Here is a 20,357-nt window from a genome sequence, read left to right on the forward strand (position 1 = left end):
CTCAGGGGGATACAAAACATATTGAATGACGACGCGGGATGTGCAGGCGGCTGAGGGCTGAATATGGGTGTACGCTGGCGGTCCGGAGGACCAATCCCGTTGACGTCGTGGTAACCTTCCTAAGCAACCGGCAAAGTTTCATATCTATCGCTGAAACGGCAGCACCTGTATCCCCAAACGCAGGGATCCGAAAGCCATCCACAGTAACATCGATGAGGCTGGCTGGAGAAATGCGAGAACTTGAATTGACCGACGACGACGCAATTATTGCCTCGTGAACTGCGGCATCTAGTTTTCCGCGCCAGAAGGGCAGGACCGACGGCGCATAGGTGTCACAGAGCGACGTCGAGGGAATGGAGATCGGTGGGTAGCGGACGGCAGGTGCTAGGGCAGGTGCTCAGGCGAAGATTATTGTTGTAGCCGCGCTGTGCTATCAAAGCCTCTAGGATCGTATGCAGACCATCGCACGGCGCCTATTTGAACAAGAGCGCGACGGCGACCAAAGCGTGCCACATGTCCTGCATACCCGCAAGAATAGCTTATAGGTAGGGCTCCGTGTTTTCGGAGTGTATCTTTCTTGAATTAGAGGGTGTTTTTCGGAGTTTATTATCTGGCGGAAATTCGGAGTTTATCGGAGTTTTTGTCTCGTAAATACGCAATTCTCCGAAATTCACAGTAAAATTTGGCATTATTCTCAATACTCCAAAAACTTAGATAAGTGATATCTGAACACGAAAACATCAGAACACACGAAGCGTATTTTGTTGTCTGGAAGGTTTGAACGGACAAACACATATACACACAAGCACAAATACTTGAGTACAAAACACCTACGTTTGTGCGTAATACGACCTTAAAACTTGTTGGAATAGATGTGATCATACTTTACGGGCTGCTGCCACTGATGGAAGCAGGCTCCTTTCGATTGACGATTCTCAGTTTGAAAAAATGCCCTTTAACGTTTGCACTAGAAGACTCAGCGCGGAGCGAGAAAGCGCTGGCCACTGGACAGGGTGAATCTCCAAAGCGACAGGGGTTCAACAATGTTAGTAATTATCTCTGATAGTTCGCTAAATCACTCATGAGTTGGTTCACGTCGTCAGTTTCAAGAAACACTAACTTAAAAAACGGCACATAGGTTTCGAACGCGCGGGGTAACTCATGCTTCGCATTTAGATTAGGAATTTGAACACTACACCAAAACAATTCACTGCTGTACTGGAGAGCATCGAAAAAGTTCCTCTCAACTGTCTGTCTCCACTTTTCAGCGACAGCAGCGTAGTATCTATGAAGGTCTGCGACAGTCGTTGGACGGTCATACGTCTCTCGCTCCGTGCACGACAAACCATTTGTTTAATGTACTATGGGTGTGGTCTAGGAAATACTGTTGACGTGAGGTAGAGTTAATATCGGCCAAACCGGCCGATGTATCAATGACTGCTTAGAACATGCCGTTTCGATATAGAACGAAACAGGGTCATATGGCCGTTAAGATCGGAGTTTATCGGGTAAATCCGATTTGTCAAAACTTTTACGGGCGATAGTTTATCGGATTCTTTCGGATTTGTTCGAAAGCACGGAGCCCTACTTATAGGGCGATTGTCCACAGTGCACCATGGATTTGAAAACGTGGGGACTGGTCGGCTGAACGGAACAGGTGGTGCTCGAACGGGTGCCGACGCGGGATAATAGATTGGCTGACGATACAAACCGGCAGAAACGACTTGCGCGTACGTCAAGAGCACCCTTCCGGCATCCCTGAGCGCTGGAGGTAAGGTACAGCTTCATAGTTCCAGGTTGGGAGACTGGGAGACTACCCCGCACCTCCACCAAACTGTAAGGGGGTTTATTTACAAGCAGGGCGACGTAGCAACAGCGTTGGCCCAAGAGCGTCAGTCGCTGTCTCGTGCTATCCGGGCTGCCGGATGTCGTCGTCATCTCTCAATAGTTCGAGGCTCTCTCTCTCTCTCTCTCTCTCTCCCCCCATAATATGAAAGGGTCCGCTCGATCAGGCGGAAGCGGCACCAAGGGCCACTGGTCTTCGATTTTGCAACCGCTGATTCTATTGCTCGCGCAACCTCCGCGTGCTGGGCCCGTCGTCACCGTCTTTTTGGTTGGATCATTGTGGCACGTAGTAGTGCTCTACAATCTCATACAGGTTAAGTGCGTGACCACGTTCACAGATTGGGATGATTGCTATAATTTACTCTGAGGGAACCAGCACATCTGCTCCAGTTGCACAGGTTTCAGTAACGAGGGGTTTTCTGCCCCACTTTAACATAATGTGCAGAAGAAGGTCGAAGCACATGCATGCAAAGCAGATTGACCGATTGTTTCGATAGCTTCCAACTTTACGCTTGCCACTTTGCATATAAAACTCTAGCGCCCTGCAGGTCACGTGGTTTTTAGCGAACCGACAACGATGGCACAGGGTCCGCAGAAATAGCTTCGTTGTAAAACACCAAGCACCTACAGCGGGAAAGACCCACTTTACGCTAGACCTTACTGTGTTTTCTTTCTTTTAACTTTGTGTGTGCAAAGCAAGCATATTGATTTGCTTGGAACTGCTGCTAAGTGGTCACCGCTGAAATGCCGGCCGCCTGGTTTGTGGGGCCACTTATAAACGCCGCTTAGAACAGTCGCTTTCAAGTGGCGACGTAGAAACCACTCATCTGACAATTGTGCCATGGATGCCGCGGACTTCTCTCGCATCTCCTCCGTGCAAGTGGCGCTCGACATGATCATACTGCTGAATTTAACCTGCAGTTTCTGCAGATTAGAAATGAGCGTTTTAGCACTATAACGAGCTTATGGAACTTGTGGAGTACGATACCCAACAAACCTGTAGTGAAGTTGAAGCAGGCTTGCAGCGTTGCTGCATGTGGATTCTGGTAAGAAGCTTCTCTTTTCTCCCCCATGTCTAAATTATACGCCACCACGTCCTTAGTGAGCGACATCGTCGAGTTCTTCCAGCACCACTAGATTGTTCAAACAATTTATGAGTGAGACTCATCACCCGATCACATGGCGTTCTGAAACTTGTAGAGGAGGCTTCGTAGTGTTCTTAAACTTGTAGTTGCCGTTCCCAATACCTGATTTAGGAAATTCGAGTCACACGAGTAGTCGTGTTTTCGTTCATCCCGAGGTTGACACAGATAACTATTATAGTTGTACGCAGAAAGTCGATAGAATAGAACAGCCATAGAAAGCCAGGAATGTGAAACTTCATCGGCAAATTTGATAGTACGTACATTGTACTTACATATCGCGATAAGCAATGCCAAACGTGCAGATGTCGATTATGCTTAAGAGAGTTTAATATTGAGACACACTAATAGAAGAGCACCACCACAAGTTGATTTATTAGAACGTGAAATCTTGCTGAAACCTCGATACCATTCATCTATTAAACTGTAAAGTGGATGTTTCTATGTATGACATACATGTGAGTCTGCGAGATGCTACATCTTCAACTATCAAGACACTCTCGGTCCCCTGTTCAATGACAGCTTAATAGCTTGCTTAGCCGAAATAAAGCTTACGCTTCGTGTCCATTTAAGGCCTTCAAAATCCACACGTATGTTGTGCTTGGCACGCTGGCATCGTAATCCTCTGCTACAGTCGTCAAACAGTCAAGGTCGCCATCTTTGTCGATGTCGAAGAGGGCAAGGCCCGCCCGAAAACCCTCGAAAACCTGCCAAAAAAAGATTGACAACAAACCAACATTGTTCGACGCGAAATAAAATACTCAGTTCTCAACTTTCATAGTTTCCGTGACAAGTACTCCTCGAGACATATTGTAACGCAGCTAGAAAAAGAGGAAGTCGACGATGGTGCCTGGGGTGAGCGGCACCACTTCAACGGCTACCTTTCTGATCAATCATTTCTGCCAGCCCTCTTGTTTAAATAAGCGCGTAATCATACGTAAACACTTTCCAGGAGGAGTGGGCTACCCCGCAGCCACAAACAAAACTGTCATTCTGTCAACTGAAATCCCTACTTGCTTCGCACCTTATCGTGCGTCAATTCCGCCCATCTTTTTCCACTGAAATTCCTATTGACACCAGTGGGATATGTATCGGAGCAGGGGTGCTATGTAGTATGCGTCGAGTTTGACGAAACGCAGGATCTTCACGAGCTCTGGCGATGCGCCAAGATGAAATAATTAATGGTACCAAGACATATTAGGTTTGTCCATCGGCGGACTTCCAGTTCATTGGTTTATCTAGATTCACTCTGAGTGACTATCATCCCTTGGGCGTTACCTTATGGGCGGTCGACAAATTGGGCTCAGATGATCTTACCGTCGGTGAATGGTCGTTGCGTTCTTTCACTTGATTGTCGCTTCACCGAGTGCTTTACATGCACAAGGAAGTTATAAAATAGATGCATTTGGTATAATATTATTAGTCACTACAATGTGCGTTTATAAGCATTTTAAAGTGCTGAGTGTATAAAGTAAAATGCATTTTCAAGCACTTTATAAGCATAAGCGCTGAGCTTAGTGTAACGAGATGGCGGCGTTTCCCTCCCGCTCCTTCCCTTTCCTCTGGATTAGATTGGCGCGGCTGGCTACATGCCTGCGCTCGCATTTCTGAGCACATATTGGTGTGCGCATGCTTTTCACACTGTGCTTTGAAGAGATCGCCCGTTGATGGCGCTAAAGTAAGGCAGCGAGATGAAGTGAGAGTTGGCTAGCGCAGAAGTGGTTTGCCGCGCGCTTACCATGCAAGCGCGCCGGAATGCCGGAAAACCCTCTAGAAGCAAAGGGGTAGAAAACGACGCTTTATGAAGGCGAAAGCTTTATATGCCTCATCAATCAGTCGACCTTGAGCGAGAAGGCGTACAAAAAGGCTGCGAAAGGTACAAAAAAGCTACTAGCCTTCGACCCATGGCGGGAGTCGAACCCTCTGACCTTGGTGGGAGTCGAACCCTAGACCGACTCGCATTCCCTTTGGTGGTAATTAAGGCCACCAAATTAGGCACTCGAACCCACGACCTTTCGTGTTAATGAAGGCGAAGTTCATTTAGGCCCAGTTATTTGAGATACATTTAGGGCACGCGAACCCACGACCTTAGTTCGGAGTCGCCCAACGACCACTGGTGGGAGTCTAACCCACAAACTTTGGTTGCAGTCGAACACACCAGCTTTGGTTGCAACTAAAGCGATCGAATTAAGGCACAGGTAATTAGGATAGAGGTAATTAAGGAACTCGAACCCACGACCTTGGGTTGGAGTCGGACCCTGGACCTTTAGAATTTAGAGGGATGACTAAGCGAAGTACACAAAGCGAACTAAGGGGTATGACTAAGAGAATTAGGCAGACGAGTACACGAATTAAGAGGGATGAACAAGCGAAGTATACTAAGCGAATTAAGGGGGATGTGTACGTCAGGTGTCCCTCTTTAATGCATCGGCATTTGGGCTTTCGCCTTCATGTACTCTTAGCGATAACATAAGAGACCCTGTGTGTGTGTGTGTGTTTTTTTTTTTTTTACACTGTGATGGACCTTCATACTGGGTAGCGCCGAGCGATGGCTTCTAACAACCGCAGGAAAGTGTTCATATAATGGGGAGCCCCGAGCAATCCTTGGCTTCTAAAAAACATAGGAAAGATTCTTTGCAGGGCATGTGGCCGTTAATTGACTGCAACCACGTCCATGTCAGGTGGGACTCCTGCAGTGGTGTAGTTACCATGCACCCGTGGCTGAGGAGCTGGTGCTTCACTTTTCGAAAGTAACTTTCAAATTTTTTGCGTGTGAGCGCCCGTGATGGGGTCCACAAAGTTCACGATGTGGTAGACTGTCTCCCAATGCAAATTGAGGCTCGGACCGCTAGCATCCACTAAATTTGGGATACCATTGTATGCGGCCCATTCGTCACTGTGAATAATGGGCCCCGGTTGAACATTGCCTGCATTAATGGGGTGTAGCGTCGCCGTGGCTCGTCGGTCGACCTTGGAAAGTCGCAGCTCCCCTGTGGTCGCGTTGACCATGCCGAAGACGCATGGTCCACGGTCTGCTACACCGCCGTAATTTTGGCGGCTCGGCTAATCGTTGTCGCACGTCATCAGGCGGCATCGATTGCACTTTCGCTTACCGCGAAGAAGGTCCTCGTGAATTTTACTATCTCCCGCGGCCACCGAGTGGAGGTCGCGCCAGCAGCTCATCCCTCCCGACCTCACGGGCGTAGTTCCTCCAGTCGGCGATGGCATACTCCGACTGAGGAAACAAGTCGCCAATCATCTTAACAGCCACACGTCCACGTGTTTGCTTAAGCAGTACGTGAGCCAAATCACCTGCCACCTAGAGAGGTGGATGTTCGGACGGCGGAGGCAGCCTGTGTTGACGAAGTAACTTCCTTCGACTCTGTGCCCGTGCATTGCAGCGATGCCGTGTAACTGCGACAACGGCTTTCGGCACCTGTTGCACTGGAAGGCAGCCCGGCGTCCATTCTGAGTCTTCCTATATAATGTGACCACTTCGCCTTCGCAGGTTGGTTCGTCCGAATTGAACTCCAGGTCCTTGCAGGTGCCGCAGTACCCCGATGACACCGTAGGGCCTGGCCTGGCGCTGGGCCGTGGTGGACGCACAGCAGTTGAAGCCGGGGCGAGCCAAAGCGATCGCACGAACTCGTCCTCCGCAACTCAATCACACCAATCTGTCCACGCTATTAAATTAAATTATGGGGCTTTACGTGCCAAAACCAATTCTGATTATGAGGCACGCCGTAGTGGGGGACTCCGGAAGTTTTGACCACCTGGGTTTCTTTAACGTGCACCTAAATCTAAGTACACGGGTGTTTTCGCATTTCGCCCCCATCGAAATGAGGGCCACCGTGGCCGGGATTCGATCCCGCGACCTGTCCACGCTATCTCCGCAGACGAGGCTCTTCGACTAACTAATCAAACAGCCAGCGCACTGACATTTTGGAAAGGCGAAAATGACGGTGAAACTCTACGTCGGTCGTGTAGGTGAACGGGTACAGATGATCATATTGACGCTTGCTGCGGCTAGATTCGATGACACAGGCTGCTGCGGCTGCTGCCGCCGCCATGTTCCCGAGTTCAACATTTTGTTAGGAGACTTCGCGATGTGCGAGTTTGGCACGAACTCGCCTGTCAATCAAAACTATAGGCCACGCCCCGCGCGAGGCATGTAGCTCTTGTGCGCGTGCCCACAACGTTTGGGTGACGACCAACTTATTTTTCGGCAACAGCGACGCGGTGCCTAACTGGGAGGCATCAACAATCTTGACCGCCGAAATAAAACACGCACAACGCACTGTCATTGGTGATATACTCAGCACCAGTATAAAAAAATATCTTCGACTTTCGCTGGCTTATGCATATATCTTCTTGCAGTGTCAGGGCCCCACAACACGGTTTCATTGTCCGCATAGTGGCCACGTATGGCACAGCTAATAATTATCGGCACGAAAATGTAGCTGCTTCCAAGGCGTCAATGCGCCGTGGTGGATGGACTACGATCCTGAGCAGTGCGATCCTGAGCAGTGACTACGATCCTCGCAGCTGTCGTTTGACATGGCTGCTCTGTCATCGGTGATGTATCGGAACCGCAGTGTCGCAGACACGGTCAGCCTCGATAAGCGCTCGCTTTTTTTTTAGACCTAGTGCGATTGCATTTCTTCATCACAAGCACGGCACACTAAACAGTCGCAACACCTTCCTGCGTTTGAAGTTTAATTCTTAACTGCCCACAAGAGCCCTCACCCGCCCATATTCGATTGCTGCGTTGTCGTTAGTATATCCCTCTGCGATCACTCTTAGCTCAACAGCAGAGGCAATCGGCAAGTACATTGGTGTGAACAACACACTCAAATTCTGCGTATATGCGCACGGACGCACCTTCACTGGGCAAGCGATCACAAGCAATTAATTGTGTCGCTGGGCAGCACGCTCTTTGAAACGCACGCGGAGGCTTCGCGCAAGCAGATGAACGGGCGCATTTTCACTGTGCTGCGTCACTATTGACCCTAGAATGCCGCACAGCCATTTTGCAGCGACAGCCATTGCTCCCCTCTTTATGGCTAGAGTATCGCTTTTACTTGGTAAAGCGGCGAATAGCGTCAGTGAAGCGCCTGCAGTGAACAGCCATGCCGCAGCGCTGCGTTACCATTCCCCAGTAGAACAGAGAAAGGTCAGATCATTGTCATGACTGACTTAATCGAGAATGGCACTGCAGTGCCCCTGGCGACTGCTCACTGTATGATGATGATTATTTAATCGCCTCCCCTTGGAAGCGGGGCGGTGGCACACAGTCACGTAGCCTGCGTCATTTAATCAGGCATGCTATATATGTATTTATCTATATTATTTTGTATATAATTCAATCATATTTTCCCCTCAATATAACCTTGTACCTCTACCTATGACTAAGGCATCAAATCAGGTCGTATCAATCTCTTCCCTGCCTTTTTTTCCACCAATACTCTAATCATCCCTTACTTATTTCGACTGCTGACCGATTGATGTTTCCATCCACTTTAAACCCAGGCGCTTCTGGAAGGTGTATGTTACCTGCGGTTCTGACTAGGTGGATCCCTTCGCATTCCATTACGATGTGCTGACTGGTCTCCGGATCTTTGATGCATGATACACATGACTCCTCTAGTTCGGAATATTTGCTCCGGTATGTATTGGTCCTTAGGCAACCGGCTCGAGTGTCAAATAGCAAGGCACTGCCCTTTGTGTTACTGTACAGATTTTCCCTTCTCATTTCTTTCTTATTCTTGTAAATATTCATTGTCCCTTTAATTTTAATTCTTTTTGTCCAATTCACTGTTTCTGTTTCTCTCAATTTTTTTCTGATAACTCCTAGTTGTTTATTTACAGTTTGAAATATCCTGTAATTGGTTACCAACTTTTTGACCTCTTCCCTCATTCTGTATCAACGCTTTTCAGATACCGATACTTCTGCACTTGAGACAATAACATAATTTCATCTATGTTCCTGAGTCTTTCTTCAAAACCAATTCTGATCTGCGCTTCTCTGACTTCAAAAGAGGCCCAACCCATGTCACCTTGCACTGCCTCAGTTGTGGTTTCAACGTGGGCTCCCAAAGCCAACAGGCCTACTGACCTTTGGCTAACTTCCAACCCCGACACGTTACCCGATTTTAAGCATAGAACGGCATTTGTGAGCGTTAGCGCTGGCACCATTACTCGTTTCCAGATTCCATGCCCCACCTCATACTTTTGTGGCCCCACAGTGCTCTGTGTTTCATTATTGCTATATTCCGCTTCCTCTTTATTTGCAGATCATCTTGGGGGTGCTTCACTAAGTCTCCTACGTTATGACTACCGCGGGAACGTTGCATCCCTCATTACTTATTTCTAGAACACCGCAAGGTAAGCGTCGGTAAGTCTTTTCTTCGCTTATCTATAAGCCGAGGTACTTATATTGCTTCACTATGGGTGTGACTTGTTGAATTGGCACCACGTAATTAGTTGTCTCTTGATTAAAAATCATAATTCCTGATTTCTCTGTGGTAAACTTAAGGCCTAGACTTCTCGCTGCGTTGCCACAGATATTCGCAAGTGTCTGTAAATCTCTTGTATTGTCCGCTAGTGCCACTATGTCGTCTGCATACATCAGTCCAGGGACCTTCTGTTGCACCATTTGTCCATTACCCATGTAGGCTAAATGAAACCCTAATTCGCTGATCTCCTGTCGTCTTTCCATGCCCTTAACATAAAGCGTTAGCAACAATGGAGACAGAGGACGTTCTTGCTTGACTCCTTGATGTATTCTCACCACTTCAATACCTTTTCGACCTTCCCACTCAACTTGTACTCGGTTGTCTCTATATGTCTCCCTCAGCATGTCCACGAAATCATCATCTATGCCTTCGAACTTAAGAATATCCCATAAGAATTCCCTGCGAACGCTTTCATAGGCTCGTTTAGTATCTAGAAATGCCATCGATAAAGGTCTACTCTGAGCTACTGAAATCTCTATGCACTGAGTTCCTCTTAGCGTCTGCCTGGCCTGAACCCATTTCGACAGTTCTAATTGCATGCCTTGCATTGCCATTCTATATATCACCGACGTTACTGTAACTGGCATGTACGATCCCGTCTTGTCCCTATCTTCTTTGCTATTGTAGAGGAGGTTCATCTTGCTTTCGCGCTATCCAACTGGAATTTTCTTCGTTCTAATCACTTGCTTTATGGCATTAGTCAGCAGTGCCTTCCTATTTGAGCCGAGGTTTTTATTACCTGTATGGGATTTTATCTTGTCCTGCAGCCGTGTCATTCGGGACATTTTCTGCAGCCTTTTTCCAATAAATACTTTTTATGCTAAATTTTGATCTCTCGGGCTTCTCTGCTGTTGCTGGATCTGTTTTCGGACCTACTCTTTCTTTCGTGCCGAAGTTATTCCTATTAAAATCTCTTATGTACCGCAGCGCATCGTCTCCTTCGTAGATGTTACTGTCTTCAACCCTTATAACCGTGTGTGAGTTTTAGTTGGAGCTCCAAGTGCTTTTATATGGCTCCAGAATCTTTTTAGGGCGCCATTCCCTATTGCAAAACCCAGTATCCAGTGCCCAGTGTCATGCCTGATTATGGGCCGTGTCACGCGCTGGATACTGGGACGCTGGAAAGGCGCGGTATACTGGGAGGCGCTGGACGTGGGGTACTGGTGAGAAATGCAGCTCGAGAGCGAGAAATACGTGGTGCCTGGCTACCTTATATATTTTTTCGAATACAAAAAGTAACAGAGAGAGTTTTAATGCAATAAAAAAAGGAAAAGAAAGTGAAAACAGTGGCAACGGCAGCATCGAAGAAGCATCGTCCAAGTAACAAACTGCCTTTTCGCAGATGACGTCGGCTGTCCTGTGGCGTCGCTTCCGTGCTTTCTTCAAGCTTGGTGGGCGTAGCTCAGCGAGCGTCTCTGCGGCAAGCCCTCTTTGTCCGGATAACGCCGCAGTTTTTATCAAGCGTCACCATCGACAGAGCAAGCTATAAAGTAGTGAGAATCGAGGCCTTCTTTCACCCGGGTGGCAGCATCTAAGAAGCATTGTCCAACTAGCAACCTGCCTTTTTGCAGGTTAGTAATTCTGTACTTCGTACTTTTTCCCTATTGCTGCTGCTGCTGCTGCCAAATTGGGACCATGTCCTGCAATGTGGTATGTGCCACTTGTGAGCTAACGTTTATTGTTTTAGACTCTACCATTGAATGTAGTGACTGTACTTCCAAATTTCACACCGGAAAATGCTTAGGAATCTCGAAAACGACACTTTGGTCAAAGGGTGATGCATACCGCCTGGCTTGGCGCTGCACGTCTTGTAGACGACAGAAATTACGTGTGCAACCTAACAAATCTAGGGATGATTCTGAAGCGCAAGACGTGCGGCAGTTGCTGAAGACAATTCACGGAAAGCTTGACCAGCTGTTGCCACTCCGAGAGGTAGTTGAAGGCATTGAAGACACTTTACAATTTCTGAGCGAAGAGTGCGATGAACTGCAACAATGAACAGAGCGAAATGAAAATGAGGTCAAGGAGCTAAAACGCAGAACCGAAAGGCTTGAAAGAAACGAGAGTGACGTCAATCCGCTGCAAGCTGAAACTGACCAATTTGAATGGAGAAGCAGCCGCTTAAACCTGGAATTTCATGGGATTCAATATTCTGAAAAACAAAATCTGCTCGGAAAGCTAAACAAAGTAGCCGTGCATCTTAAACTTCCACAGCTCTAAGAAAATGACGTTTCAGTTCACAGCCTGCCGTAAGAAAAAGAGAAGATACCGGGTATAATCTGTCGCTTCGCGAAACAAGCCGATAGGGACCGCTGGTGGAAAATCAGAGATAAGTTGCGTGAATCAAAAGACGATGTATTCCTGCTTGAAAATGTGACAAAAAAATTGTGGTTGATCCCTCTTATATAGGAATCGGTATAGAACACGAAAGTGAAACGTGTCTTCACAGAAGTAGTGTAATGTTTATTGCACATTGATATATAATGTCTATTGGTGTTTTGTGGCTAAAGCGCCCTTAGGCGTTGATGCACCCACGCTGACGCCTGGTGGCACGTCTCCTCCATCACGACTACCAACGTCGATGACCATGAGAAACCGTCGTGCATATGGAACCTGCACTACGCTGCACACGCTAGCACAACGCGAAAGACGAAGCACGTAACTGACACACTAATACAACGCGCAAGACAAAGCACGTAACTGAATCGTCACAGAGTCAAATCAGCGCGTACAGCGCGTCGTAATTGCAGCCTCCGCGATCAACTTCAGAAACATTTTCAGAGCTAATTGCGGAGGCCACGCTCCGCTGTGCTGAGTACGGTGAACGCCACCTAGGTGGCGTTGGTAGTGCTTCTTGATGCCAGCGTCCCTTCGAATGCTGGCATCGAGGCGTCGTAGTGCTGAGACCACCGAAGCGTTCACTGTCGGTGCGCGTTAGTGTCATAATGCAGTACTTCTCTTTTCTGCTCGTAGGCGGCGGCACCGCCCCGAGCAAGAGCGCGGGTACACGGAGGAGTGTTAGATATATAAGGCGCGTCTGTGTAGCTCTCTGCAAATGCGTTTGTGGCGCAATGGGTTAAACGCTCGGCGATCTATCGTCGCGGACCGAGAGGTCGTGGGTTCGATTTCCAAATTTTGCATGTTTGTGGAACTTTTTCTTCTGGTTTCTTTCTTTGTATTATGTTCTATGACGTATTTCCGTGACGGAAATACGTCAGTGAAGTCTTGGTGCACCCCGGCATAAAACACTTTCGTGTTAAAAGGACCCGTGATTTACTATTTGAGACAAAGATATGGGCGAGGCGAGTGAAGTACAAATATGTGTGGCATAGCAAGAGCCGCGTTCTTGTCCGCAAAGCCGACGGTGAACGCGCAGTGGCTGCTTCTACCACGAGGGATCTTGATAAGCTAGTTTAAAAACAGTTCTTGATAACGATGACTTGTGCAAGTGGGGAGACTTACATATTGCCACAAGTAATCAGTCAGCATTTAGGTAAAAAATTTCTGCAATCCTTTAAATGCTTTCGTCTGAACATCCGCTCAGTTTCAAATAAAAAAAAACGACCTCTTCTTGTTTGTTGAAAAGCTAGAGCAATCATTTGATACGATACTGTTAACAGAAACATGGTCAATGAACGGTACAGATATTTTCCGTGTGCCACATTATAGTACCTTCTACTTAAATCTGTCATGCTCTCGAGGAGGCGGAGTATGCATCCTGGTAAAGGATTATTCGAGTGTAAATTTCTGCCCGAACTCTCCGCAATAACTGACTATGAAGTTCTAGTAATAGAAATACATAATACTGTTATTATAGTGTGTTATCGCCCTCCCAATGGCAGTGTTAGCAATTTTTCTTGTAAATTAGAAATATTTGAGTTTGTTAATAAAAATCGGCTTGATTTATATTTACGGCGGGGACATCAACATTAATGTGATGAAAAATGATTCCCAAACTTTAATTTGCAATTTTACTGAAAATTAACGTTTTTAACTTGCCCCCTAGAGTTACTGAAAATTCATCATCTTTAATAGATATTTTTTAATATTCATCATATTAATAGAATTATCACCCCTGAAAGAGTTAAGGCGGGTGTATTTGCCTATGACCTCAGCGACCACTTTCCTATATTTATTTGCGCCAAAGGGTACGTACGGCAATAGGTAAGGCAGCCAATGCACCAAATGCGAAAAATAACGCCGCGCAATTTGTCTATATTTCGGGAACAAATAGAAAATGCCTATTGGGAAGGTGTATATAAATTCAGCGAAGCAAATGAGGCTTAAGAAAGATTTCTTCACATTGTCACATCGATATATGAATCTAGCTTTTCCTCAGTTCGTGTTAAGCCAAGCAAAAATTTCGAAAGCCATGGATTAACTGTGCGCTACGCAGACAAGTCGCGCATAAAAATGTTCTCTATGGCAAATTTATTTCAACTAAAGATATCGAATTATTCCTGCAATTAAAGTGTACCGTAATCGCCTAGATAAACATAAAAAAAAGCTAGGCGAGAATATTTCGCAAATTTCTTTGCAACTGCTGCTGGATGCTCTTAGATTATGTGAAAAAGGCTCAACTCGGTATTAAGGCATCATCCGCCTATCAGTAAAGTTCTTAAATTAGATATTAGTGGCATAAAATTATCTGGGAAGCGGCTTGCAGATATATTTACTACATATTTCGCAAGTGCAGGTAATACGCCTATGCTACCAAATGATCTTAGTAATATTGCGGCTAACAGCAACAATATTTTCCTTAAACCTGTGCATGAAAACGAAATAAGCCACATAATTCAAAATATAAACAACAGCACTGCGAAAGATATTGACGGGTTACAGATAAATCCTTTAAGATGCATTGTTGATATTCTGGCTCCATGCATTGCATATATTTTCAACCTTTGTCTCAATCAGGCTATTTTTCCCAGTAAAATGCTAGAAGCTCGCATTAGCGTCCTATATAAAACATGTGACAAAAATGACATGAGCAACTATCGTCCAATTTCAATTCTCCCAATGTTCTCGAAGGTACTTGGAAAGGTAATTTTAAATCGGTTTATAGATTTTGAGCAAATACATTAACCTCTAAATGAATGCCAATTTGGCTTTCGCAAAGCTCTCAGGACGGAGTGTGCCTTACTTGCTCAGAAAGAGTTAATTTCAAGGGCTATTGATGAGGGACAGCTGGTTATGGGGTTGTTTGTAGATTTTACAAAAGCATTTGATTGTGTCATTCACTTCTTATTAGGAAACTCCTACGTTATGGCTACCGCAAGAAGGCTGCATCCCTCATCACATGTTATCTAGAACACCGCAAGCAAAGGGTCGGTATTAATGGTCTCTCTTGTCCACTGCCCGTTACTTGTGGCGTGCCACAAGGCAGTATTTTGGGCCCTTTCCTCTTTAATATATATATTGTCAAGGCGTTTATTAGACACCAGCCGTTTGGGCTGTCCGTTGTTTGGAGGTCGGAGCTCTAAGCACGAGCGGCGTTTCTCGAGGAAAGCGCAGGAGGGATCGACCCACTAGAAATGGCTGGAGAGCGTTCCCCGCTATGGCGTTCGTATTCTTTCTTACAATCACCCCCGGGAGCGAAGAGGGAGCCGTCGGGCGACCTAACAGCTGGTCACTATGACAGGGTCATAGTAGGGCTTGAGGCGCTCGACGTTGACAGTGTCGCTTCCACGACGGCGCATGTCCGCAGAAGGTTCAACTGGTTCGATCACGTAGTTGACGGGAGATGTGCGTTTGACAATACGGTAGGGGCCCTCATACTTGGGCACTAATTTGGATGAGAGACCAGGCGTAGCGGAAGGAATTGAGAGCCACACAAGCGCTCCAGTAAGGAAGGTGGGTGCAGAAGTGGTGTGACTGCGTGTGCTCTTCTGCCCCTCTTGGTCACTGAATGTAAAGACCCGTGCGAGATCGCGGCACTCTTCAGCATGTCTTGCCGTGTCAGAAATGGGCACACATTCAGATGCATCCGGCCGGTACGGTAGAATTGTGTCGATGGTGTGCGATGGTTGCCTACCATAGAGTAAGAAAAAAGGTGAAAAGCCAGTTGTGCTCTGAGTGGCAGTGTTATACGCGTAAGTTGCAAAGGGCAGAATGACGTCCCAATTAGTGTGGTCGGAGGCGACGTACATAGCAAGCATGTCCCCGAGCGTACGGTTGAAGCGTTCTGTAAGGCCATTGGTTTGGGGGTGGTACGCCGCAGTTGTGCGATGAACAACGTGGCACTCCTTGAGAATGGCTTCAACTACTTCGGACAGGAAGACACGCCCACGATCACTGAGTAGTTCCTGAGGTTGCCCATGTCGCAGGATGAATCGTTGAAGCAGGAAGGAGGCAACATCGCGCGCTGTAGCTGCCGGTAGGGCGGCTGTTTCGGCGTAGCGCGTCAGGTGGTCGACGGCCACAATGGCCCAGCGATTTCCAGCCGACGTCAAGGGAAGGGGCCCATACAAATCGATGCCGACGCGTCCAAACGGCCGGGTAGGGCAAGGTAAAGGTTGCAGACCGGCTGGCGAAAGGAGGGGTGAAGATTTCCGGCCCTGGCAATCGCGACAAGAGCGAACAAACTTGTGAACGTAGCTGTAAATCCTGCGCCAGTAATACCGCTGTTGAAAGCGCTGGTAAGTCTTGAAAACTCCGGAGTGTGCACACTGTCGATCAGCATGGAAAGCTGCGCATACTTCGGAACGCAGACTGTGGGGTACCACTAACAACCACTGGCGCCCGTCGGGGTTATAATTGCGTCGGTGCAGCAGGTTGTCGCGAATGGCAAAATGACGTGCTTGGCGACGCAACGTGCGAGTGCTTGGTTGTGCCGACGAACTAGAAAGCAAGTCTATAAGAGAGGCAATCCAATGGTCCTTGCGTTGCTCAGAAGCGATGGTGTTAAGGTCGAGCGAAGAAACAATAATCTCGGATAGTGAGGAGCAGACATTGTCAGGCAAGGGAGAGCGCGAGAGGGCGTCGGCGTCAGAATGCTGGCATCCGTTGCGGTACAGCACCCGGACATCGTAGTCCTGCAGGCGAAGTGCCCATCGAGCAAGACGGCCCGAGGGGTCCTTCAAGGACGACAGCCAACACAGTGCATGGTGGTCCGTGACTACGTCAAATTAACGACCATATAAATAAGGCCGGAAATTAGTCAGAGCCCAGATGATGGCCAAGCATTCTTTTTCCGTCAGTGTAATTTGTCTCAGCTTTCGTAAGCGTACGACTTGCATAAGCGACGACATATTCAGGAAACCCTTGGTTGCGTTGGGCAAGAACAACACCGAGGCCGACGCCACTGGCATCTGTGTGCACCTCAGTAGGACCTGTCGGGTCGAAGTGGCGCAAAATTGGAGACGTAAGTAGATGCCGGAGCTTCCTGAAAGCTTCATCGCACTGGGATGACCACGAAGTGAGGGGCCCGTTGCGTGACAGAACTTTCGTTAGGGTTGAGATGGCGGCGGTGAAATTGCGAATAAAGCGTCTGAAGTACGAACACAGACCAATGAAACTGCGCAAATCTTTGACAGACGTTGGCTTAGGGAATTCGGCGACGACCCGAAGTTTGGCTGGATCTGGGAGTATCCCATCCTTGGATACGACGTAACCGAGGATTGTCAGCTGCCGAGCAGCAAATCGGCACTTCTTTAGGTTTAGTTGTAGGCCAGCGTTTGTTAAGCACGTCAAAACACACCGTAGGCGTTGAAGGTGTGTTGTGAAGTCCGGCGCAAAAACAACGTCGTCAAGATAGCACAAGCATGTGTGCCACTTCAAGCCGCACTGAACTGTGTCCATCATGCGCTCCAAAGTTGCGAAGTCGAAAAGGCATTACGTTAAATTCCTATAAGCCGTCGGGTGTTCCAAAAGCTGTCTTTGGCCGATCGGCGTCTGCCATGGGTGATGCGCCCAGTACCCTGATAGATAGCTCTGCGCCCAGTACCCTGAGCGCAGATCTAAAGACGAAAATAATTCCGCGCCCTGTAGACTGTCAATGGCGTCATCTATGCGAGGGAGAGGGTACACGTCCTTGTGTGTGATCTTGTTGAGGCGCCGGTAGTCGACACAGAACTGCACAGAACCATCTTTCTTCGTAACGAGGACGACAGGGGATGCCCATGGACTGTTGGAAGGTCGTATCACCTCGCGGCGAAGCATGTCGTCGACTTGTTCATTGATTACACGACGCCCTGCAGGAGATACACGATACGGTCGTTGCCGCAATGGCGGTTGCGAGCCAGTGTCGATGCGGTGCGTAACAGTGGATGTCCGGCCGTAGGGAAGGTTGCTCGACATCGAAAGCAGAACGAAATTCTTCTAAGAGGCACAAAAGTTGAGATCGCTGGACCGGCGTAAGGTCATCGGCGATAGAAGAACCGAACACATCACTGGACGGTCCCTCACATGTAGAAAGAGCAGTGAGCGTACTGGAACTAGCACAGCAATGGTCATCGGGTAGGTCTATAACTTGCACGTCTTCGATCGCTTGTACATGGCCGAGACATTGCCCTCGGAGCAGCATCACAGAGTATGGAAACGGGTTGCAAACGAAAATGGTGCTGTAGCCCTGTTTGATGGCCACTGTCACAAATGTAGCGCAGGCCTGTCCGGGTGAGAAAGCGGTCAGATGGAGACAGTAGCGCAACAGCGTCGGAGAGGCCAATGCAGTACATGGGCACGACCGTTGACGTGTTGGGAGGAACGTGAGTGTCGTCTTGAACAAGTAGCTTCCTCAACAGCGAAGTATTGTCGGTGAGCACCAAATCTAACAGCGGCGAGAGTTCCATTTCGGCCCGTGCGCAATGGATAACGGCATTGTGGCGCGAGAGGAAATTCCAGCCGAGGATAACGTCATGAGAACACGAGGTGAGGATGATGAATTCTATGGCGTACAGATGGTTGTCAATAACAACACGAGCAGTGCAAGCCGCTAAGGGGTGGATATGCTGAGCACTGGCTGTGCGGAGGGACTGTCCAGAAAGGGGCGTCGTGACTTTCCGAAGTAGGCGGCAAAGCTTAGCGTGCATAACACATACGGCGGCTCCAGTGTCCACAAGTGCAGATACGCGAACACCGTCAATAAACACTTTGATCACATTTGAAGGACTGCGTTGAGGACTTTCACGTTTCGACGGCGCCGCAGCCCTTGCCTCTTGGACTGCAACGATTAGTTTTCCTCGTCCCGAGTTACGGGACGGGGTCGCATCGGCGACAGTGAGCGACGTCGTGGAGACGGTGAATGGCGGGTAGTTGGCGTCGGGCGCAGAGTCGGTGACATAGCCGAATGGGGGTCGGAATATGGACGGTTGAACTGGCTTGTCATGGCTGATGCGTCGCTAGGCGACGGAACGCGATTACAATAACGAGCGATGTGACCGGCATGGCCGCACGCAAAGCATATCGGCCGGTTGTCGGAAGTACGCCACCGGTTCGCTGGGGTAGGTCCCATCCAGGTCGGTCCAGGTAGTACAGGGCGGCTGCTGGTATTACGGCATGGCGGGCTGCGGTCGGGGCCTAGCCGTGATGTTGGCATAACCGAGAGGCACACGCGGAGACAGTGGTTGAGTCTTCGCGACGACTTCAGCGTAGCTGAGTGGTGCAGCCGTCGGGACCTGTTGGGGCGTCGCGACGACATCAGCGTAGCTTAGTGGAGCAGCCGCAGGAAGAGGTTGATGCTGGTCTGGCAAGACCTCGGCGATTTCCTGCTTGATCCCGCGACGGAGCGAGGGCATAACATTCGTTGCGGGCTGTTGCACATGGGGTGGCTGAGTGAAGGTTAGCAAGGAGAGCTGGCGTGCAACTTCCTCCCGAACGAACGCTTTCATTTCTGTAAGCAGTGCGGACTGGTCGGAGATGGTGGTCAAACCAGAAATGTGTTCGTCACGCGATGAAGGGTGACGTGTCAACGAGCGCTGCCTTCGTAGCTCCTCGTAGCTTTGGCAGAGAGTAACGATGTCTGACACGGACTGAGGATATTTCGCAAGTAGCATGTGGAACGCATCGTCTTCGATCCCTTTCATAACATTTCGTATTTTGTCGGATTCCGACATCGTCGTGTTGACTCTTTTGCACAAGTCCACAACGTCTTCAATGTAGCTGGTAATTGATTCACCTGGCTGCTGTGCACGTTCGCGCAAACGCGATTCTGTTCGCAGCTTGCGCACCGCAGGGCGACCAAACACCGCCACCAAAGCATTCTTGAACAAGGACCACGTCGGAAAATTGGTCTCATGGTTGCTGTACCAGAGACTGGCTACACCCGCGAGATAGAAGATTACTTGCTGAGCCTTATCGGGGTCGTCCCATTTGTTGTGAGCGCTTACTCTCTCACGTTGTCAGCCAGTCCTCCACATCAGTTTCGTCCGCGCCGCTGAAGATGGCAGGGTCCCTGTGGCGAGGAACACCAGAAAACATGACAGACTGAGAAGGTGCTTGCTAGGATGGGGTAGGAGGCACTTGCTGGGATTGGTCTTCGGGCATGGTAGAGCGTAGGGTACGGGATCGAAGCTCCAGGATTTACGCTGTAGGCAGAGGCACTCTCCACCACTTGTAAAGGCGTTTATTAGACACCAGCCGTTTGGGCTGTCCGTTGTTTGAAGGTCCGAGCTCTAAGCACGAGCGGCGTTTCTCGAGGAAAGCGCAGGAGGGATCGACCCACTAGAAATGGCTGGAAAGCGTGACCCACTGTGGCGTTCGTATTCTTCCTTACAATATATATATATATATATATATATATATATATATGTATTTATATGGCCGCTCTTTTGACGTAGTGACCGACCACCATGCGCTGTGTTGGCTTTCGAATTTAAAAGACCCATCTGGCCGCCTCGCTTGCTGGGCGCTACGAATC

At 48.5% G+C, this 20,357-nt stretch overlaps 1 pseudogene; it reads left to right on the top strand.

The window, feature by feature from the left end:
* Positions 1-11,147: 11,147 nt before the first annotated feature.
* On the top strand, positions 11,148-12,919 carry LOC119440402 (uncharacterized; annotated as a pseudogene).
* The last annotated feature ends 7,438 nt before the right edge of the window (positions 12,920-20,357 follow it).

Source organism: Dermacentor silvarum, chromosome 2 (assembly GCF_013339745.2).
Source record: "Dermacentor silvarum isolate Dsil-2018 chromosome 2, BIME_Dsil_1.4, whole genome shotgun sequence".
Classification (NCBI taxonomy): Eukaryota; Metazoa; Arthropoda; class Arachnida; order Ixodida; family Ixodidae; genus Dermacentor; species Dermacentor silvarum.